The sequence below is a fragment of the Octopus sinensis genome, linkage group LG2 (assembly GCF_006345805.1).
Source record: "Octopus sinensis linkage group LG2, ASM634580v1, whole genome shotgun sequence".
Lineage (NCBI taxonomy): Eukaryota > Metazoa > Mollusca > Cephalopoda > Octopoda > Octopodidae > Octopus > Octopus sinensis.
The window spans coordinates 105251008-105276147 of NC_042998.1; the positions used below are offsets into that span (position 1 = coordinate 105251008).

Here is a 25140-nt window from a genome sequence, read left to right on the forward strand (position 1 = left end):
TAGCAACACATTCATTGCAATAAATCTTCAATAATTCCCCTTGGGACCATCCTTGGACTGTTGTCAGACCTCATAGGATAAAAACACTTTTTTATGTGCACGTGTATGTGCATGTGTGTACATACGTGTGTGTGTGTGAAAGCATATGTGTGTGTGAAAGCATATGTGTGTGTGTGTGTGCATACATGTGTGTGCGTGCATACATGTATTCATATGTGTGTATGTATATACCAGCATGGGAAAACTATTTTGCAAGTGAAAGGTGTAAACTGTCTCACCCAACAAATATCTTAATAAACAATATGGAAATACAAGCAATAAAATTACACAGACAGCTATAAATGTACACAATGAATTGAATGAACATTATGCTAACTATGCACATCAATTATGCATAGATAGGCAAAGATGCTCTATAACTATCTCTTAATTGCATCTCATTACTAGAAACAATTCCTGAAACAGCTTCCATAATTCTACACAAACACCACTACAAATCACTATCAATGTTAATTGCTCTTCTTTGCTGCAAGACCAAATTACAGTGGTTGCTGCATTCAATGGCTATATATATATATATATATATATATTATATATATATATATATATATATATATATATATATATATATATATATATATGTATTTGTATGTATATTTGTATATATATATACATATATATATATATATACATATATATATATATATGTATATATATATACATATATATATACATATATATATATCTATATATATATATGTATATACACGCACACATATGCATTTGTGTATATATATGTGTGTGCGTGTATATTTATATATAACAAGTACAAAGCCTGCTATATCATCATCATTATATATATATATATATATATACATATATATATTTATATATATTTATATATATAATATATATATACATACATATAAATATATATAAATGTATATATATATATATATATATATACATACACACACACACATATATATAGAGAGAGAGAGATAAATAAAGAAATATGTGTATAATATACATATATACGTATGCATGTGTATATGCATGCATATATACATATATGTATATAAAGCACCATCTATTTTCAGGAGCAGAGTGTCAGTGTCTTGTGTGTGTGTGTGTGTGTGTGTGTGTGTGCTTTATGTGTGTGTGTGTTTGTATGGTTTTTGTTTGCATAAAGAAATGTTCTCCTAATTTTTGATACACACACAACAGAGACACAAAAATACATACCTACACATATACATATATACACATTGATAAAAATATGCACACTTATTCAGTTGTGCATACTGTATACTATAGATGCTTGTCAGATAACTTAGGTAGATAAAAACGCACACATGCCTACAAATGTGTAATTTTAAGCACATAAAAATAGAAATTAGATATTGAATTCGAAATTCACTTGGATAATAATCAGATTCATAATATTATGCATTGAAATCAAAATGCATAGCAACTCCTTATTCTGAGTTCAAATTCCACCAGAGTTGTCTTTGCCTCTCATTCTTTCAGGGGTAGTAAAATAAGTACCAATTGTGTAGTGGGGTTGATGTAACTGACTTATCCCCTGCCTCTGAAATTACTGGCTCTGTGTTTCAGTATTTTACTTTGCAACCAATATTCTTTTGCTTGTTTCAGTCATTTGTGTGAGGCCATTCTGGAGCACCACTTTTAGTCGAACAATGTGAGCCCAGGACTTATTCTTTGTAAGCCTAGTATTTATTCTATTGGGCTCTTTTTGACAAAGTGCTAAGAGAAGGGGACATAAACACACCAACATCAGTGGTCAAGTGATGGTGGAGGAACAAACACAGACACAAATAGCAAATATGTACATACATACATATATATATATATATTATATATATATATATATATATATACACGATGGGCTTCTTTCAGTTTCCATCTACCAAATCAACTCACAAAGCTTTGGTCAGCCCAAGGGTATAGTAGAAGACATTTGCCCAAGGTGCCAAGCACTGGGAGTGAACTGAGAACCATGTGGTTGGGAACACATTGTCAATGTCTTTGACCGATAGAAACTACAGGAAGCTTATTGTGCATGCATGTGCACATACACACACACATAGATAGACTAGATAGATAGATAGATAGATAGATAGATAGATAGATAGATAGATAGATAGATAGATAGATAGATAGATAGATATACACATATTTATATATATATAAATATATATATATATATCATCATCATCATCATCATTTAATACTCGTTTTTCCTTGCTGGTATGGGTTGGACGGTTTGACAGGAGCAGGCCAGCTGAAGAGCTGCCCAGATTCCATGATTGTTTTGGCATGATTTTTATGGCTGGATGCCCTTTCTAATGCTAACCACTTTACAGACTGTACTGAGTGCTTTTATGCAGCACCAGCACTGGTGCATTTACATGGCACCAGTATGGGTGCTTTTTACATGGCAGCAGCATGAGCCCACAAGATTAGAAATGCTCAACTGTAGAGGGATGCAGGGGACAAGCCTGTATGCAAGAACAGCTGGATCTTTTCCATTTGGCTGCCAAGGCTTCAAAACTTACAGTTTATCAAAACTTTTAAAATTTGGTACATTAATGTAGTTTTCTGAGCTGAATTGCTGGAGTTATTTCACTTTTTCCAAAACTTTTTTTTTAAGTTATAGAGGTTTAAATATTGATCACTTTCACCCAATCAAGAAACAAAATTTGGAAGCTGTCATTTTGTGTGTGACAGCACATTTTGTCAAGATGCTGAAAATAGCATTTGTTGTTAATATTTGAATTCTACATGCAGAAAATGCGTAAATAACATAAATATGAAATCCAGTTCAAACAGAAATTGAAATTGGTAGCCAAATGGAGAAGATCCCACTTTTACTTAGCTTGACATGTCTTCTCTGTAAGTCCCAACATTTGTAGATCTTTTCTCACTACTTCATGCCATATCTTCCTGGGTCTACCCCATCCCACGTCTTCCTGGGTCTAGGATAGAAAAATATACTCGTACATACCCACCCTTATAAACATACATATAATATTCATTCTAAGGCAGAGTTTATATCTTGAAATTTTTTTTAAGAAGGAGACTTGGGCAAATTCATATTTTCATCCTTTTCCTTATTATGAAAGACAATCAGCTATCCCTATAACAAATCTTCGCTCTCCATATACTGACAATTTCCAAAGTAAAAGCAAGGGTCTGATACTTCATAGATCAATACAAAATGTAAAAACCTGGACTAATTATCATGTGACATTTTTGCCAATGCTTTAACTATTCCATCAAACCACTATTCTAAATTGGTACTATATTTTATCAACCCTTGAAGGAAGAAACACAAAGTTTACTTCAGAAAGTATTGAACTCAGAACATGACAGACCCTAACTAAACTAAACACATGGGGGCTAACTGTTGGTCAAAGTTGACCATGTATATTTACACATATATGTAAACTTGGACAAGAAGTTTTGAGGAAGACTGGCAAAATTATGTAAGCAAGTTTCCTGTCTCTATGACAACTGTTGTTTATGCAAGGAAAAGTCTATTAAGCTTGGACTGCTACAGTTTGTCAACTGTGTTGTTGCATGATGCACTCTATTACTCTGTTTTCCTTATTTTTCTACTCTTCCCCAAACTCAAATTCATCACCATTTTCACATAGTTGAAACCCCAACCCTATTTCATGTTTTACATTATTCTCAAGAGCATCGTTCATACTCTAGAATACATTTTCTTTCCTTCGCCATTTCTTTAGTTTCTCACCTTCTATGTAGTGAATCTACCTTTATAATACTGTAGCTGAAATCCCTACTTTATCCAATCTGCTGAAGCCATCAGGAGGAGATTTCATCTTCAGTATATGAGGAAATTATTTGATTTTGCTTGACTTTTTGAAAAGCAAACCTACATAATTGTCCTGCTTTGCCATCAGCTTTTGTACAAGGTCTATATAAACCATCCTCTTCTTCACTTTTGTAAGCATCTAAGTTAAATCTAATTCCATTCAACTTTAACAAACAATGTGGTATCTCTTGTACTGACTGTGAAGATTCATGATCACAGACATTCTAGCCATGACTTCCTTGATTTTATCCTCAAACATAATACATAAGGAAAAATATTATACAATATGTCCATTTTTTTACTTTTTAGCCGATGGAGTGTAATTTGGGGAAGATTTGTTTCCTATTCCTTGCAGGATGAAGAACCATATGGTTACTTTTAAATGCAGTGGATTTTAGAACCAGTAAAACAATAGCTTGCAGTATTTAATAACAACCATCCCTTTAGACTCTGATATCAAATTCTGCCAGGATCAACTTTACTATTTATCCTTCTGGGATAGATAAAGTACAACACTTATCTATTTCTGGCTTGGATTTAGACAACTATGTTGCTATTCCAAAATGGCTAACTTTGTCTTGCCTGTATTAGAAACTATTTATGTATATGTATATGGTACTAATGTAGTTGTGTCTTCTGGAATAGAAGTTATTTCTGTTATTTTTCTTTTTGTATCTACAACTACCAAGGCAGCTGTTTCAGCTTCTGATGTTGTCATTGAGTTATTTTTTGTACATCATGTTGCAATTGTTCATGAAACTAATTTCATTACAGTATCCACTATAGTCATCTATTTATTAAAATACACCAGCCAAGAAGTATCTACAGCAAAGACTATCCATCTCCACTTGCTCTTTCTATTTTAAACTATTTCCCACAAAACACAAAACACTACTACCACTTGTTCTTCTAAACTATTTTCACATCAACCTTTTAACAATAAACTTCCTTTATAACCCATCAACCTAAGTTGCCTTATCCTTGTTTTGTGGTCAAAATATATCACAAGCTGATTAACACCTTGCTAACTGACACAACAAATATTCTATCCAACTAAAATTTCTATTTCCTACTCTCATTGGACCCAATCCATAAAGGTTCAATGTGAACAATTCTTTTGAGTCTCTCAATTAGTTGGAAATAAATGGACAAATTTAAGAGGCTTTTGTATTATACCCTACATACTCAAGCTGAAGGATTGATAGCCGCAACTGAATGATTGATAATTGATATTTCTTCATTGGAACAATGTTGTACCTTTAGCAAAGACATTGTTTCTGTACTGTATAATACTACAGAAAATATCTATAAATTTTAAGCCAACACCATGTTTTCACAGATGTAAACACTTTATATGTACAGAGGATATGTTGGGAGGTGGAAAAAGAGAGGGATAAGTGGATAAGTTCCAATCTTTGATTTCATCAGTAACTGAGCAATCTCTTTAAATGTCTGTGTGGTCACTGCTTATAAATACATTATTACTAAGGACTTAATGAAAGCAGGTAGATCAGTTTGCATATGTGACACATTCTTGGTTTTACTTGTGTGTTAGTAGTATTCTGTTTTAATACTATACTCTTACTACAGCATATATCAAGATTGCATTTAATCTTTGACTCACAATAAAGGATAAATCATTGATAGAAAGGCACAATGCTACAAAAGAAGCTCACTAATCCTACACAAAATGCACAGACTACCATTAATTTCAGTGCTCTCTCATCGATATCTAGTATGATGACCTTTTCATTGAGGCAAAATATATTACTGAAGCTTATATCACCATAAACTGTTTTACTAGTACAGCCATTCTATTCAAATGTGACTTACATATGCAAATCATATTCAGCCACATACAATTAGAGGTAAAAGTGTTTTGCATCTCATAAAACAACCTCAGTAACTTAAGGGTCTAAATTTGCTTAATAGCATTTCTTTGTAACATACCAAAAAAAAAAAATTAATAGGAAAGTCATTGCCCATAGCATAACTGTTACTTGCAAATGAGTAGAACTTGGTACTGTGTACCATGCCAATGGTATTAGGTGCTTCTGTGATTACAAGCAGATATAAACACCCTCTTGAGATTCTCTGTTCCTTAACTGTTACTTAAATGTTACTTATTTCAATGACCCCAGAAATATGAAAAGTGAAGTTGATTGCACTTTCCTTTCTAATTCAAAGCATAAAGACACAAAAACAAATTTTAAAAGTCACAACATATTTTGTTCTGTATTCAACTCATTGTTACATTTTGTTGTCATAAGGCTATTAACAGTTAATCTTTGAATACATCAAATTATTGTGGAGATTATTTCTTAGGATGTGTCACACTGGTGTCTGATGCAACGGAGACATCAAATACAAATGGAAAGAAATTGGTAAAGAAAAAGAAAAGGAAAGGATAAAATTAGCTATTTACTTTGTTTTAATTTCGTTTCATTGTTTCATCTACAATTATTTTTTTTTATATATATTTATTCTTGTTTCGATATGAACAATTCAAGTGAATTGATAGAAAGCAATGCTAAACCATACGGGATTTGGTTATATTAAACAAAAGTAAAATGTTTTGTTATGAACATATGAACCTATATATTCCATTTGAGTGATTGATCATATATATATATATATATATATATATATATATATATATATGTATATATATAGGTGTTTGTGTGAGTGAGTGTGTGTGTATATATATATATATATATATGTATGTAAGTATGTATGTATATAGATATATGTGCATATATATATGTATATATATATATATATACGTATGTATATGTATTTATATATATATGATCATGTATATATATGTATGCATATATACATATATGTCTATATGTATATGTATGTGTCTGAGTGTGTGCATATAAATGCATGCCTAGATATGAAAACACACACACACTTTATGAATAGTTGGAGAGAAAAAGACACTGAGATGCACATATATATATATATATATATATATATATATATATATATTTATAAATACATACATACATACGTACATACATCCATCCATCCATCCATCCATACATACATACATACATACATACATACATACATATACATACATAAACATGAAACATGCATACATAAAGACTCTAGAAATTAAAGTAAGATTAAAAAGTATGTAGAACAGCTTCAATTAATCAAATATTGTAAATAAGAATGATATAAATATGTTCTTTTTGAAGAACAATGAACAAAGAGAATCTCATAAATACATGCAACCAGATAAAAATATTAATAACAATAACAACTGTAGCAATGATGATGATGTTGATGGCGATGAAAATGAGGGTAGTAATGGTGGTGGTGGTGGTGGTGGTGGTGATGGTGTTGTTGATGGTGTTGGTGGTGGTATTGGTGGTGTTGGTGGTGGTGGTAGTGGTAGTGTTGGTGGTGGCTGATGATGATGATGATGATGACAACGACGATGATGATGATGATGATGACGATGATGACGATGGCAATGATAGTAATGGTAGTGGTGGTGGTGGTGGTGGTGGTGGTGGTGGTGGTGGTGGTGGATGATGATGATATGCTAATATAAAAAATAACATAATTATACTGCATTGAAATAAATCCCTGACATACTGAAGAAAATAACAAATATAGAAAGAAAGTCTAAAACAGAACTTTGGCCATTTTGCAATTGAAGAAGGAAAAAAAACAGTTCTTTTTTTTATTTCCATTCCTTTTCTCCAATAAATGTTCAAATAAAACTTTACCATGAAGAATAACTGATCTATTATTGTCAGCTAAAAATGAATAGAAAATCCTTTTTTCATCATATGTATGTGTGCATATGTAAATGCGTGTGTGTGTGTGTGTGTGCATGCATATAAGTGTGTGCTTGTATGTGTGTGTGTGCATGCGTATAAGTGTGTGCTTGTATGTGTGCGTGCATGCGTATAAGTGTGTGTGTGCATGCATATAAGTGTGTGCTTGTATGTGTCTGTGTGTGTATGTGTGTGTGTGCATGCATTTTTGTATGTGTATGATGTTTGTGTATATGTTATATGATTATGCACAGACGTGTGTACACATATATATATGTATCATCATCAATATCATGATCATGATATTAACGAAGACGATGACAGTGATAATGGCAGTGGTGGTGGTGTTGCTGCTGCTGGTGCTGGTGGTTTGATTACAGTTGTGCATTTATCCACCACCCAGTTCCCATCCAGAAAATGAAATAAATGAATGGGGGCCAAATCCAAGCCCCTGCCTGCTGAAGAGTATATGTCTCTTGAATCACATCAGCATCTATCAAATTCCAGTTAAAAACCAGAAACGTTAAGGAGAAAAACAGCAAGGTGTAGGAATCAGGCCCTTGACATCTATTTATATCTATGTTTGGAGATTTTCTCCATAGTTATGGCTGAAATTGGCTTCAAACTTTGACACAAGGCCAGCAATTTCAGGTCAGGTGGTAAGTCGATTACATTGACCCTACTGCTCAACTGGTACTTATGAGCTCAGAATGTAAAGTTGTGGCTAAAATTAGCAGTAGAAATGAAAAGCATTGAAAGCAGGCACATGCTGTCAGTAATTACTCAGGGTAGGTTGGTGACATTTATGTAGTAAAACACCAAAAATAAGAGAAACACAGGCGACTGAGTTGTAGGCAGATTTACTTCTGCCTGTATTACACATAAATAAAACATTGTTGTAGGAGTATACTCAGCATGTGTACTATGGAAGTATTATGCATAGCTTAAATACTGAGTTTGAAAAGCAGGAATGAATTATGCCTACCTAATCTACAAAAAAAAAATATAGATATTTGCATTTTATACATAGTAATCAGAGTAGCCTTCATGATTTTATTGAGTTAGGTGCATATTTTGTCACGAAAGGAAAATATTGCTATCGATCTATTTTACCCGAGGTAGGCACTGCCTACCTTGCCTACCTAGACAGCACGTCCCTGATTGAAAGACAGAAGTACTGTGCATGAACTTTTGGCTTTCACTGCTGTCTTTCTTTATTTGATATATTGTCACTTTCTGTCTCCTCTTTTACTCATTTCCTACAAGCCATAGTGCACTTGAACATTGCATACAATAAACCCATTATTATTATTATTGTATGTCTATTGTTAAGGTTAGTGACACAATTAAGAATAAGATGACCCAGGAAAGCTATAGTTCTGTTATCTATAGTTGCTATGATACACTAGAAACATTAATATTATATCAATATCATACTAGCAATTTTGTTTTTTTGCTTAGTTAATCAAATTATTGTTGTCATTGTTTGACCGAAGATCAGTCAGTCCAGTTTGAGTAGATATCTAATCGAATGTGTTCCTTTTATTATCATCTCATTCTTCTATTGAAGCTTGGGAATATACTTTCTTTCACATCATCTTCCTCTTTTATGATGAAGGGGTTAATTTGTAGAAGATTTGGCTGCTCTTTCTAAGAAATCAAGCAGCTATGTAGAGGCCACTTCATTGATTTGTCATTAATTTAATTGTTGTTATTGCTTTGCCCCACATCAGTCCTTGTCAAAGAATCCCATGATCAATGGCATTCTAGACACAGGCATCCTATCTTTTAGTATATAAGGAACTTTAAAGCTAAATGTTAAGGTGTGATTTCAAGAAGACTTGGCTGCCATTCTTAGCAGGCTGGCTAACCATGTTGAGGTTCTACTGATGGCTTGAAGTTAATTAGACTGCTGTTGTTGTTTAGCCCCAAGTTTGTCTTTAGTAGGACGACCTATGATCAAAAACCATTTCAAATGGAATCACTCTGTCTTTGTTTCAGACATAGTGTGTCAAGAACTACATTCTCAAATGTGCTGCCACTTTTTTATGGCAGTAAGATGTGGTTTAAATATTAGGCTGCTATTTCTATCAGTTCAAACAATGGTATAGAGAATCCCTTGTGCAAGAGGTTTTAGTCTGCAAAAAAAATGCAGAAATTCATTCATTCAGGAGAAGAATTCAGAAGACACTCATAAAAACTACAGAAAACATTAGTATTGCCAATTATTTAGGAAAGAATATGATTTGAGTATTTGCAAAGAAGTAGAACCAAGAGCTCTGAATGGAAGAAAGGAAGTAAATTTTGGACTTAAAATTGAATGAAAGACTTGCTATAGAGTGGACTCCATTAAAGGGACTCAAAAGCAAGCTTGGGGTGTTAAAACAAATGATAATTCAAATCTACAAATAAAGGATTGGAAAAGTCCTTTCATTGAGCTTTCACACAGTTTTCATTTACCAAATTTTATTGAAACAGCATTGGTTGGTCAGGACTAAAGAAGAGACCTACCCAAGGAGTTGTGAACAGGGTTGGAAGGATGGAACCCAAAATTACATGAATTAAGGTGCTTTTAACCAACAATATAGGCATTCAAAATTGAATTCATAGAGATCTTTTATTTTGATCAGTCAGTTTTTTACTATATTACCTAGTACAAATTTTTAGAATTCATAAGTTAAATATTAGAAGAGTGGTTTAGAAGAAAAAGACCCTAAGGTTAATGAGGCAAAAGCCAAAATAATAATTGGTAACTGCAAGCATAAAATTTCAGTGTTATCTCAGAAGTGTTCATGCAATGCTAGTGATGGGTACACAAAAACTTCAGTCTAATCTTGGCAAACTGACAAAAAGCAATGTCTTTAAAAGCCTTGGATGCATATGAGTTGTTGGTAGCAGGGGCTACTTTTAAAATTACGTTTTTGCAGATGGAGTTATATATAATATTCATAGCATATAAATTATTTTCATCATATTCATTCTTGCCACAAACTAGTGATATTTAGAGTTATAAATCCAGACATGATTTGCTTGTCAATAAACAAAAAAGAAATAGATAAATGAAAAAAAAATGCAATAGGTATGCAACCCCAAAATATTACTCTTTCTGATAGAACTAATTATGTTCAAGACATTTTTATGTGTCACAAACATTTAAGTATGATTCCGTTTGTAGAAAACATCAATTTGCATTTCATATGAAGCTCCATATAATTCTGTATTCCCAAAATTCACCAGTTTTATGATTGAGGGGATACATCATTGAGTTAATGCCAGTTTCACATCCTGGTATGGCTTAAATGGAACAACAGAATATTTTCAAACAAGATTCTCTTTCTGTTCTGTGAAATGCATGGTTCCACCTGAAACATTTCATAATTTCTGTTTCTTGCGGCAAAACAATATATTCAAATTAGAAAACATTTTATTCATATTATTTACCAACACAGACTATTATTAGTTTGTTCATATTCTACTACTTTTATGAAGACCAAGAGCTACTAAGACAGCTCGCTTGAAGCTATAGATAAATTCTTCTAAGCTGATATAAATATAACCGGACTGAAAATAGTGAAAGTATAGTCATTACATTAGGCAGGGTAGGAGTTGAGTTAATGGAGATGTGGGTTTTTAATAAAGAAAGATACAAAAGGAAAATTTCTTAGGAAGAAGAGTGGATAAATCTAGGAAGCCAATATCATATAGAAAAGATACATTGTTTGAAAATGTTTTGTGATTCTATTTCATTTAAGCCATACCTGTATGAGAAACAGACATCAGATCAAAAAGTAAAATTTCACAGAGATAGAACTGTTGAATTTTGACAAGATTGCATGGAATAGCAGGATGGATGTTAATATTTTCTAAATGTGGTATCATATTTAATGTTTATGACATGTAAAACAGTCTGAAACGTAATTAGTCTTGCAAAATAAAGTAATAATTGGGGTTGTAAATCAATTCCATTTCTCTCTCTCTCTCTCTCTCTCTCTTTATATTTATATACATACATACATACATACATACATACATACATACATACATACATACATACATAATGACAAGTCATTCAGACTTGTAACTCCAAATACTATCATTTACTGCAAAACTGAATGTTTAAAACACATTTATATATATTATGAACACTAGCAGAGATACCCAGTCTTGCTCAGAATTAAAATGGGTATAGATTTTTTTATTGCTTTACTTGTTTCAGTCATGTGACAGTGGCCATGCTGGAGCATTGCCATAGGTCAAAGAAATCAACCACAGGATTTATTCTTTGTAAGCCTAGTACTCATTCTGTCAGTGTCTTTTACCAAACTACTAAGTTACAGGAATGTAAACAAAGCAACATCAGTTGTCAAGCAATGGTGGGGGTACAAACACAAGACATAGGCACACACATACCCAAATATACACATATATACGACAGTCTTCTTTCAGTTTCTGAGTACGAAATCCACTCACAAGGTTTTGGTCGGCCTGAGGCTATAATAAGCATATATATATATATATATATATATATATATGTTATATATCCTTTTGGTGTGAATGGCTTTATTATATGGTGCCATATTTTACAATCCTGTAAATGACTAAGGAAAATAGTCTAATAAAGGGGCATATAAGCCCTCAATAGAAAAAAGAAGACTTCCCATCCACATGGGACATGAACCCACATCCCTTTGTTAACATGACTAAGTGTATTACCTTCACACACAGATGGAAAAGCCTTCTTTTTTCTGCCAAGTGCTTATATGCCCTGTTATTAGACTATTTTCCTTAGTCACTGCACGGTGAATGCCATAAACTTTAAGCTTATATAAAAATACCATTATTATTTACAGGATTGTAAAACACGGTGTCGTATAACAAAACCATTTGCACCAAAAGCACACACACACACACACACACATATACACACACATGCACACACACATATATATATCTCTCTATATATATACACATGTATATATATGGATATGTATATATATATGTGTGTGTATATATATATATATATATATATATATGCAGATAGAAAGGGCTTTAATATGTTCCTAGGGTATATAGAACATAGGAAGAAATACTAATAAATTATGTATACTAAAATCATGATACATGTTATGTAATAACAGGCTAATCAGATATGAGATAATAACAATTCAAAGTAATTAACTGTGAAAAAAGCTTTTGTGCGTTCCCAGAGAATATTACCCTCAGCAGTGCTAGAATTGGTATATTCGTGAATAAGTCACTAACTGAAATAAGTGGATCTATTGTTTAGGAGAATACTATTAACTTGTATAAGCCTTGTATTGGATAAATTGAGAAAATAACTAAAATAATTCAAATACTAAGAAATAAGTATACTCAATTTCATTCTTACCAAATAATTTACAAAGGAGTGAATGGGTTATTTCCCTTGGAAGCTTAAAATAATTACACCTGCTGTTCAGCTGCACCCAAAAGTTTATTCCTCCCGCCATTTACCTAAACATGTTTTCAAAATCAATTTATACTTAACCCCCCCACCCCAGACACATAAGCAATGTGCATGTGAAGTTTAAGAAAAATTGGTTGAGCCGTTTTGATGCAAAATAAGGACATACTGATACATACACACACACACACACACATACACACACACACAGGGACATTTTCAGTTTTAATAAGTAAGATAATACGGTTCAATCTACAGAAATATTACCTAATATATATGCTTGTGTGTGTGTGTGTGCACATGCACACATACGCATGTATGGTTTGAATAATACAGTATGTGGTAAAATTGTTTAAAAAAGCATGTACAAGGCAATTTTAAAAAATAAGAGTGTAAACTAAAGTAAGGAGGATCACACCAATTTAAATCTTAACTAATGTTTCAGTATTTTGGATTAAAAACCCTTTATCAAGAGAAAATGTATTATAGCGATAACTTTGTGTCTTTCTCTAGACAAAGGATTTTTAGTTTCAAAATATATGGTAAAATGTAAAGCATTGTTTGTTACCTTCGCTTTCATTTTCAGTTTTGTTAATGAATTTTAAGTTTTAGTAAAATAATGATTCTACTTTCATTAATTCATACCTCCTACGAAATCAAAATTTTGAATCTGTAAGCACAGGTGAATTATTTTAGAATATTTCTGCGAAATTCCATTTAAAACAAAGCTAATATTCAACAGTCAAAATGATTTCTCCAAAGTATATGAATCCAAGGAATTAGAGGAAAATAGTATATTAAAATGGCATCATATCATGTTAAGAAAACACAAATACTTGCAAAAACTGCTTTATAATCTATTTTTGAAAATGCATGCACACATAGATACTAAATGTGTAAAAACAGTAAAATTAATTGATAACTGAATGAATATGTGATAAGTAGACTGCTTCAAATGTATCCCTTATAAGATAGGGACAAAATATTTTCAGTTTGATTTAGATAATTATAATACCTCCATTATGTTATTGCTATTATTTAATGTTATTACTGTTGCCAAAAACTTAATTGGTATTAAAGGTTTATATGATTATCCGTGCTTAGAAATGTGTCACAATTACAACAATTCTATTTCAATTAAAATAGTCCCTAAATACCCCTTCTGATGTGAGTATAGGTATCAACCATGATTAATTACAGCTTCTGGATCATAGAGATTCTGAAAGGTCTCAACTGAATACTTCAAAATTCTTGCTCAGTCTATTAAATTAGATATAAATCCCTCTGTAATCAAATTTTAGGGTGTGACTGAAACTCTCCAATGGATTATGTTATCTACATCGGAAACCTAAGGATGCGATAAATTATAGCAACAAATTTCCAAATCATTCAAACATCAACAGAAAAAAAGTTGATTAAAGTATCACATTGAGATAATTTATATTTTCAATTAACAAACAGATTTTTAAGGATCACTGAACCTATTACAATGAAGCATTGGATTGTAGCAATTTTTAAATAATTGTTTTATGAGGATGGGCTAAAAAGTTCATAGACTGACTATGAAGGAGTGATGCTAGAACTGTAAATTCTTGCAGGCATTAATTTCAACAATTTTTATTGATAATTGCAATATTTCTTTCCAGGTAAAATGACATCTGGCTGTTCAAAGAAGACTTCTCTTGAAAATTAGTAAAATTTGGCATTGTTTTGTTATGAAGTACCTGCAGAAAAAGGGTTTAGCCCCAAAGGATATTCAGACTGATATGGTTGCTACATTAGAAGATAACATCCTAGCTTTATCAACAGTTCAAAAGTAGGCAGCTGAATACAGGAGAGAAAGGAAGAGTCTTGAAGACATCCTGCCACTATAACAACCAGAGAAACCATTGATCATGTTCACTATATGGTGATGGATGACAGGTGATTGACTATAAATCAGATTACCTATGTTATTAGTATATCCTGTGAGAGAGTTGAGAATATTCTGCTCGATGAACTTGGCATGACAATAGTTTTTGCATGGTGGGTGCCACGTTTTCTGACACCTGATCAAAAGCACAGCAGGCTTATCACATCATGGGAAAATCTAACATTGGTTCAGGCAGATCTACCTGGTTTTCTTGAACATTTACTAAGCCAAGATGAGTGTTGGCTTCATCATTTTGAACCAAAGACAAAGTGACAATCCATGCAGTGAAACACCCCACCTCACTTGCTCCAAGGAAGGCCAAGGTCGTCTCATCTGCAAGGAAAGTGATGGCCTCAGTTATTTGGGATGCAAAAGGGCCACACCATCAATGGCAAGTATTATGCCAACTTGCTGAGTCAGTTACAAAGGGCTATCAAGACCAAATGCCAGGAAAACTGATGAAAGGGGTCTTGTTTCATCGGAACAATGCTCCAACCACAAGTCCTTGGTTTCAATAGCTACTGTGTGTGATTGTGGTTTTGAACTGGCTGATCACCCTCCCTATTCTCCTGATTTGGCTCCATCTGATCATCATCTGTTCCCATACATGAAAAATCACTTGGTTAGGAACCACTATTGCAGTGATGATGTCATATCTGCTGATGACATTTTTGATGAACTGGATTAAAGTTTCTTCATGAAGGGGATCCAAACACTGCAACATTGATGGAAGAAGTGTGTGGTTCACAATGTGGACTGTACTGAAAATTAAACCTCATTTGGACACATTCCATGAGAGTATCTTAGTCAGCTTATGAACTTTTCAACTGACCCTCATATATTAACTAAGAGCATATGATTAGAATGAATTAGTCTTAAGCATATTATTTGGTATAATCTACCACTGGATATTGAAGAGGTAACACTAATATCTAGAATCTTCTTTACTCAAGAAATATTTGCCAGCAGTTCAGATATTATAAGCACCTTAATTGGTATTAAGTAATCTTATTCAACAATTGTTAAATTATTATTTAGTAACTCCTAAATTCACACAAAACATTACATCTTTAGCTGTAGCTATGTTAATGAGTAGCTGTTATAATAGCACCATATATATTGGTGATAGCTATAATGCAAATTTTAATTATTTCAATAAGAATAATTATCCCTTAGAAGGAAATTGCCTAATTAATGACATAGTTGACAAGTATACAATTAACACTCTTACCACTATCAGACTTTATATGGGTATACCAGCTAATAGATTTAAGTTCCATATTTAAGAGATGAGGAATTATGTACATTATTTACATTATTTACATTTGACAGATATTTGTCCTCATCTTGTTTGTTGTTAACACAATGTCTCAGTTGATATACCCTCCAGCCTTCGTCAGAGAACACCACTGGAAAACATGAAAAGTAAAAGAAGCAGCACATATGCTAGGACACAACAACCTCCTAAGCAGACTGAGTGCAGATATGAGTAGCGTATTGGAACCGGTATTAAGGAAGGATAGGAAAATATTAGATTTATAAGCCCTAAAATTAACTCCATAATTGCCCACAGGCGTATGGCATAGTGCTTAAGAGTGTGGGCTACTAACCCCAAGATTCTGAGTTTAATTCCAGGCAGTGACCTGAATAATAATTATAATAACATCGATAAATACCTTAGGAATGAGAACCCAGGTTCGAAATTTCCCCAAGACACCTGATGAAGGCTGGGGGGTATATCAGCCAAAACATTGTGTTAACAACAAAATGAGGACAAATATCCATCAAATGTAAATAATGTAAATACTGTAATAGATTTAAGGTTAAATGTCACACTCATTCAGTTTTAAATCCAGTTAGAAAAATATTACATCTTGTTCTATGTCTATCGGGAGTGTGAAAAATTAAAACATCCAGTACGATATCCAATAGTATATTTTAGCAAGAGCCAAATCTGATAATGGTAATAAAAGAACTTTCAATTTATGTATGTTGGAATCACTGGAGATCATTTTACTTTTGGATTTCAATCTTCAAGAGGAGTTATGAACCTACAGTTGCTTGTAAGCATAAGATTTACAAAACATGTCTACATTATTGTCCAAATGTGTACCGTAATGAATGATATCTCTATGTCATTCAAATTTTCTTCAATTTCAAAACAGGAACTTTGAGAAATTGAAACAATGAATCCTGAACTTGGGAGAATACTGTATGTTTAAAATTTTGTATATTAATCATGATTTCACCCAGTTATGGATTCCTCACTGACAGATGTCCAGCAGCAGCATAGTATCCGAATCTCCCATCAACAATATGTAGAATATCAGTTCAGGCACTGGTCTTGCAAATAGCCAGTGGGCTTATTAAACAATAATCAATGTGTGTATGTGTGTGTGTAAAAATATGTGTGAATGAATGGATGTGTAAGTCTTTGCATGGGGTATACACATACATGAACATATAAGGTAGCACACATTTTTATTTGTATGTATGGGTATATGTGTCTTAAAATATCCATCCACTTCAGTATTAAGGCATTTATGTATGCTTGTATGTGGATATACAAGTTGGCTTAAATATAAGCATTATGTTAGAACATATATGGAGATCAAACCACATATGCATGCAAGTGTATATGTACATAAATATGTATATTTATGCATGTGTGAGAATATGTATGCACATGAATATCTTTGTGCATGTGTATATTTATTGTCTGTGTGTATGTATATATTTTTATATATATATGCATGTTTGTGTGTGTGTGTGTACAGATAAATGTATATGTTGATATATATATACAAACATAAACATGCATTTACACACACATATATATATGTATATACACACACACACACATCAGTGCATTTGAATCAATGTAAACTTTTATGTGCATGTATTATGTGAATGTGCATATATTAGGGCGCTTAGTATTTTTACAAATAAATATACCCAAACATTTCCAATTTGAGTGCTTGCATATCAATATGGATACACCTGCAAATGTATCCTTTACAGATTAACTTTATTTACGAACTTTTCCAATTTATTATAATCTATTATTATTATTGATTCAATTAGGCATCTATTTACCGAATATTACTCATTCAGTTATCAGTTTATTTATCTATATATATTCACATATGTATATATTTATTATGCAAGTAAGTGTGCAAGCATTTTTAAATATTGATTATGAAATAGTTTTTCTTTATGTCTACATATTTTACTTAACATGAAATTATGCGGTTTGATTATTCTATCTGCCTTTAATTCTTTGACGTCATATACCTTGGAGAAATTATTTTGACGCTTATGAATCAATTTCATTTCATATGTTGGAATTTCACAGAAATAGCTACATATTGATACAATAGTATGTTCCTACTTACCTTTCGTGTTATGTTTCAAAAAGTAACTCAAAGAAGAAAGTGAAAGTAAAAACAGCTCAAGGAGAAAAGAAAGAAAAAATAAAAGTAATACATATACTCAGGCCTATTCCCCATTTTTTTAGGAGTGAGTAGACACAAGACATGCACCAGGCATTCCATTCATTTCCCAGCTCAAAGAGGTGAGCCCTGTCCTATACTCAGGTTAAAGCATAGAATGCAACCCCCAATATCAGCAGCAGGGCACAACAGCATATGCTGGTTTACCCCCGCTGCATCATGCTGGTTCCGAATTCCTTTGAGCAACATCAAATTCCCTCATCCATCCACAAACACTCTCCAAGCTTTCCTATCACTTATAAACTCTCTTGCTTCTCTCACTTCAGCACCTCTAACCACCAAAGCTTTTTCCTCACTCCATCCATCCACACAAACTGAGGTCTGCCTCTGGTTCTGCTGCCCACCACTTCTTCTTTCATCACACACACACATACACAACAAGGAAAATAAAAGTAATGATAATGGTAAATGGTGATGATGGCAGTAATGCGGATGATTATTTGTTGTTGATGGTGGTTGTTGTTTATGATAGCTGTTGTTTGTTGTTGACAGTCATGATAGTTACAATAGTGGTGGCAACGTTTCTTGATGATTCCTTGCACAAAGGTGCAAATGAATTAAATCATAGAGAATTTCTAATGTTCACAAAAATGAATTGTTTGCCATTAGTTCCAATCTTCTTACAAAACCTCCACACCAGATGTCTGTTGAAATACACCGCTTTAGTTTCAAATACTTTTGAAAATAATGAAGAATTTATATAAATAATTTTGCCATTATTAAGCGGAAGTTTGAGACATAAATTAGCATAAAATGTTGATGCAATATCTCAATTTAGATCACTTTAAAGATGAAGTTTGTGTCATAGAATCAAGGGAAGTCTTGGATTGTTTTGTATCAAAAGGGTTCACTCACTCCTTACCAACATCATCACAACAATAAAATATCACAGTTCTCAGTGCATGCGTTTGTATGTGTGTGTGAATGCGTGTATATATGCACGTGTGTGTGTGTGTGTGCGCATGATCATTATGCCTGTATTGATTCTTCAACATTTCTCCTTTGTTCTTTCTGTTTTCTTTACCTTTACTGTTACCACCTCAGCTAACATTTGTCACAACTTCCTCTTCCATTCTCTCCTTTCCTCCTTACCTCCATCTCTCTCTATTTTGAATGCCATTTGCTGCCATCTCCACTATAGCAACAGATAAACTATAGCAACAGATAAACTAAAGTTCTCCATGTTTACTTGCAAAACCTATGAAATTTCCATGGTTTCTGCTAGTCCTAAAATAATCCAAGTTCCTTTTAGAGTCCAGCTATTTTGTTTCAGAGAAGCTATGAATTTTTAAAAAGGTGAAGTTTCTTTACTAAAACATTAAATTTGTTAAATAAAGCTATTTGCTCAATGGTTATTTGTATTGTATACTTAACTTGTATTGAGTTCTCTTTTGATATCCAGTCTTCAATCTTGGATTCTAGAATTTTCCAATATGTGTGTGTGTATATATATATGGTAAATGAAAGACAAGATGGAATCTATAAGAATTTATCATTAATCACAAAAATTGTTTCGACACATCTAGCATCAATCCCTCATGGATGGGACACTCAACAATTGGTTAAGGAGCATCCAGCAGTGCTGATGTATCTCTTCAGGGGATATATGAATACAACTCATTAAAATGACTGTTCCACAATGTAACTTCTCGTGTTGTAGAAAGGAAAGCAGTCAGACGGAGGAAATATCTTCATTATATAGAAGAACAAAAATAAACTCACAGATAGCAAAAGGAGAAACGAACATACAATCCAGTAAGAAAAATATTTAAAATAACAGTTAACAAATATGGATTTATAAATGCCCTCAGACAAGCTGCACGCCGCAAGTATACTCGCTCATACACACATCCACAAAAATGTGAGCATACACACATATGAGAGAGAGAGGGGGAGAGAGAAACATCGATAGACAGATAAATAGATAGATAAATAGCAAATTTTCGAAGTAACGCCGGCATTATTTTATTTGTTGCTGACAAAAAACTGCGCTTGAACGGTAGATTTGAAAAATTATAATATATAAGCATGGGGTACATACTGGATTGCCTCAATGTTTATATGTTTAAGCTAGGTGTACCTGTTGATGAAGACTTTGCCTAGCAAATTATTTTATTTGCTAATTTAACCCTTTAATGTTTAAACCGGCCATACCAGGCCAAAATTGCCTTCCTGTTTTATGCTCAAACCAGCCAGCTCTAACCTCTCACACCTACCCTACAAAGTCATTCTAAAAATAAACAGGGACATCATCAAAATCCCAGAGTTACAAGATGCTGTACAATTAATTTAAAACAACGTAATTAAACAGGCTTTACATTTGACAGATTAATCTGAATGCTAAAGCGTTAAAGTCAGAAACCATGGTCCAGGAAATAGATGGTAAATGTCATTATCTTTCATTCCCTTCGAAATTTATCCATAATAGTGATTTGGATTTTGGCTATTCCTTCTAGTATGCCAGGTATCCTGTGATTGATACCTCTTATGTGTTTAAATGTACACAGTATTTATATGAATAATATAAAGTCTATTGACTAATTTTTCTACATGCTAGGCCACTGGTAGTGAAAATTTCTAAAATTTTTCTTATCCTAATATTATTAATTATAGATAGATAGATAGATAGATAGATAGATAGATAGATAGATAGATGGATAGATAGACAGACAGACAAGCAAGCAGACAAACAGACAGACAGAGAGAAAGAAAGAAAGAAAGAGAGAGAGAGAAATGAAGATAACTTGAAATAAAATCACTTTTTCCATTCCAACATGTTTCATAAAAGATTATCAAAGAAATATGTACAGTATCCCAGTTTTCTGGGCTCTAAAGATTCCTTCACAAGTTTTTAAATACATAAGATGAGTTTGCTTGGTCGTAGTCATCAGTATGTTTTCACTTCTTGAATAGAACTTTAGGGTTTATTTATTTATCTTACCTTTGAGTTAACTGCTCCACATAAAAGCTGTAAAGATGTGTGTGTGTGTGTGTGTGTGTGTGTAAAGATGGATTTTGTCCTTTTTCTGGTATATAGCTTATGTGTTCTTGCAAATGTTTATTATATTTTTCTCAAATATTGTCTGTAAATGCAGTATATTAAATTATGGCACCACATTATTTACCCAAGATTCTAAAATCAGCTATACCTTGATCTAAGTGGGTCAGTGTGTGTGTGTGTGTGTGTGTGTATCTGCTTATTCCAGTAATAATCTTTTCTATTCTAGGCACAAGGCCTGCAATTTTAGGGAAGGGGGGGCAATCAATTAAATTGACCCCAGTATGCAACTGGTACTTAATTTATTGACCCCGAAAGGATGAAAGGCAAAGTCGACCTTGACAGAATTTGAACCCAGAACGTAAAAACAGACAAAATACTCGCTAAGCATTTCTCCTGGCATGCTAATGTTTCTGCCAGCTTGCTGCCTTTCATTCCAGTAATAATGGATATAAAGTTGTAAGTGTATTTGATTCCTGTTCGTCACAAAAAACATATGCATGATGAGTGTCTTTCAGCTTTCATCTACCAAATACATTCACGAGACTTCATTCAACCTTATGCAATTGTAGAAGACACTTGTCAAGGTACTGCACAGTGGGACTGAACCTAAAACCAATGGTTGGTAGATGAACTTATCAACCACACAGCCAAGCCTACTCCTATACATAAATGTGTGTGTGTGTGTGTGCACATTTTAAATGTACTTAAATGTACCAAAGCACCAAGAATATATTCCTTTTATGCAGGTGACACACTGGATCTCTGTGGAGGTGCATGGTTTACTGGTTAGAGTATTGAACTTGTGATCATAAGATTGTGGTTTCAATTCCTGTACTGAGCAATGCATTGTGTTCTTGAGCAAAACACTTCATTTCACAATACTCCAGTCCACTCAGGTGGCTAAAATGAGTAACCCTACGATGGACCAGCATCCCATCCAAACAGGGAATACATATGCCATGAAATTGGGAAACCAGCCCTTATGAGTCAGTATAACTCAAGAAAGTAATTTTACCTTTTTTTTTTTATATACAACCACATTGTCAAAAGTTGCATAAAAATACATGCAAAATAAGTATGTGCAGCATGAAAATTAATCTCTGACTAATTAGGAAGATATAAAGGTATTTTTGGTCTTGTTAATACACCATCCATCAGTTCACTTACAGAAGACTTGTGATTGAGAATATCCAACTATTTTGGTTTCCATGCAATTTTTTAGTTCCTTCTTTTACTTGTATCAGTCACTAGATTGCAGTCATGCTGGAGCACCTCCTTGAAGAATGTTAATTGAATGAATCAACTCCAGTACATATATTATTTTTTCTGTAAAGTCTGGTACTTGTTTTATCAGTCGCTTTTGCTGAACCACCAAGTTACAGACATGTAAACATGCCAACACAGGTTGTCAAGCAGTGGTGGGGGGAAAACATAGATACAAAGATACACACACACACACACACACATCTATATATATGATAGGCTTCTTTCAGCTTCCATCTACCATATCTACTCACAAGGCTTTAGTCAGCCTGAGGCTATGGTAAGAGACATGTACCCAATGTACCATGCAATAGGATTGAACTCAGAACCATGCAGTTGGGAAGCAAAGAATTGACTAAATTATCTAATACATTTCATATTTTTCAAGAAAGTAGGATGTGAGGGTGTGATTTTGAAGGAAATTTGACTGTTATTTCTAGCAGACTGAACAACTCTGTAAAAGCATTGTTGTCGGATCATTATATGAAGGCGTTTATATGACAAAGAATATTATTATATTGCTTACAGTATAACACTAATTACACTGTGATATTAGCAAACATAATGTAATTAGTTTCCCCTTCAGACAATTTCTATTTCTATTCATGTTTGCTTTAAATATTTGCTTAAACACTATATTTATTAATTCTCATAAATCTTTCGTCTTTTATCTTTTACTTGTTTCTGTCATTGGCTTGTGGCCATGATGCTGGGGCACTGCCTTGAAAGGTTTAGTAGGACAGCTTGACAGCAATACTTATTTCTTCAGCCTGGCATATATTCCGTCAGTTTCTTTTGCCAAACTGTTAAGTTACAGGGATGTAAACAAACCAACACCAGTTGCCAAGCATACACAAAAACACACATAGATACAACCCATACCAGCATGGAAAACAGATGTTAAATGATGATAAATGATCATGATAATGATGATGACAGACTTCCTTTTGTTTTCATCTACCAAATCCACTCTCAAGGCTTTGATCATCCTAGGGCTATGGTAGAAGAAACTTGCCCAAGGTGCCATACAGTAGGACTGAACTCAGAACCATGTGGTTGGGATGCAAACTTCTTACCACACAGAGACACCTCTGCCTATATATATTCTATTTATATTTTACATTCATTCTTAGTTTGCACATCACTAAAAGAGACATAAGTTTCTTTATTTTTAGTAAACTATCCAGAATAAAAGGGAACGGCCCCATAATCTTTGTACCTTCTTCCAGCCTGTTTAAGTTAAATATGTGAAAATTGTCAACAGCAAAAACCTTGTAGACAAATTGGACTTGTGGAAGATTGGGTAACATGTTTAGGGCAGGATTTTGGATGTTGAGTTAGCTTAAGTGAAAGGAGATGGAAGAAGCTAGTGTGAAGAAGAGGAGGTTGTTAGTGTAGTATTAGAGAGAAAGGGAAAAATATAAATGGTTTGTATATGAGCTAGTGATTATAGTATGCTTGAATCAAAATATAGCAATACTTGAATCAAAACATATGACCAAATTCTGAATTTGTCTACAATGATTCTACATGTAGCTTCTAGCTCATCATAAGTTGAATTCCAATCAGAATCTTATTTCATAACTGCATAAAGTCTGCAACTAGTTAGACTGAGATATTTTGGGGCTCTAAGAAAAAGATGTTCAATCTTTAATATGCAAATCTGATGTTGTGAATGTGATGTCACTTGAAAAGATCAGGAAGATTATGAGCCAGATATTAGTATAGGGTGAGGCAGAGTGGAAGGATGCTTTTGAAATAGTTATTACTCAGTTCCAGTGGTAGGGACATATGTCCAATAGGTATCATATGGTCTGTGGTGTCTTAGCATTTTTTTTTTCGTTTTAGATGAAGCTATGGTGTTGTGGATGATAGAGCATCGTATCTTTACCTATGACAGTTACATGAAGAATAATGACTCTGTCACAGCAGTTCAGCATGAGTTTTGGCACCAATTCAACATTCACTGAAATTAGGCTGTTCCCACCTGTAGCACAGTCTTACAGTGGGTGAATGCATTTCATACACAAAGTACACTAATGAATAGGAAACTGGTGGGGGTGCCATGAATGGTACAGACCCTGGAAAATGTGCAAAGCATCAGACAAGCTTTGACATGGAATCTGAATCGTTCTGCTCAGAGGCATTCCACTGAACTTGGCATCAGTAATCGATAAGTAAGGCATATTTTGCATGAAGACTTGCATTTCTACCTGTAGAAATTGGTCATTGGGCAACAGTGAAAACCATGGGACTATGCACAGAGCAGTGCTGGAGAGAGTGGAGGCCAACTTCCAAGAACACCTTCAGAAATGCATCAACGAAAATGGACACCACATGATGGATGCTG

General features: G+C 33.4%; 2 long non-coding RNA genes across 3 annotated transcripts in view; both read right to left on the reverse strand.

Moving 5' to 3' along the window:
* Nucleotides 1-25140, reverse strand: part of LOC118761103 — a 98683-nt gene that overhangs the window by 34662 nt on the left and 38881 nt on the right. The window lies entirely within an intron of this gene.
* Nucleotides 8553-25140, reverse strand: part of LOC118761104 — a 26580-nt gene continuing 9992 nt past the window's right edge. The window contains exon 3 of the long non-coding RNA XR_004997156.1: nt 8553-8788. This is a non-coding gene — a long non-coding RNA (uncharacterized LOC118761104). The remainder of the gene's footprint in view (nt 8789-25140) is intronic.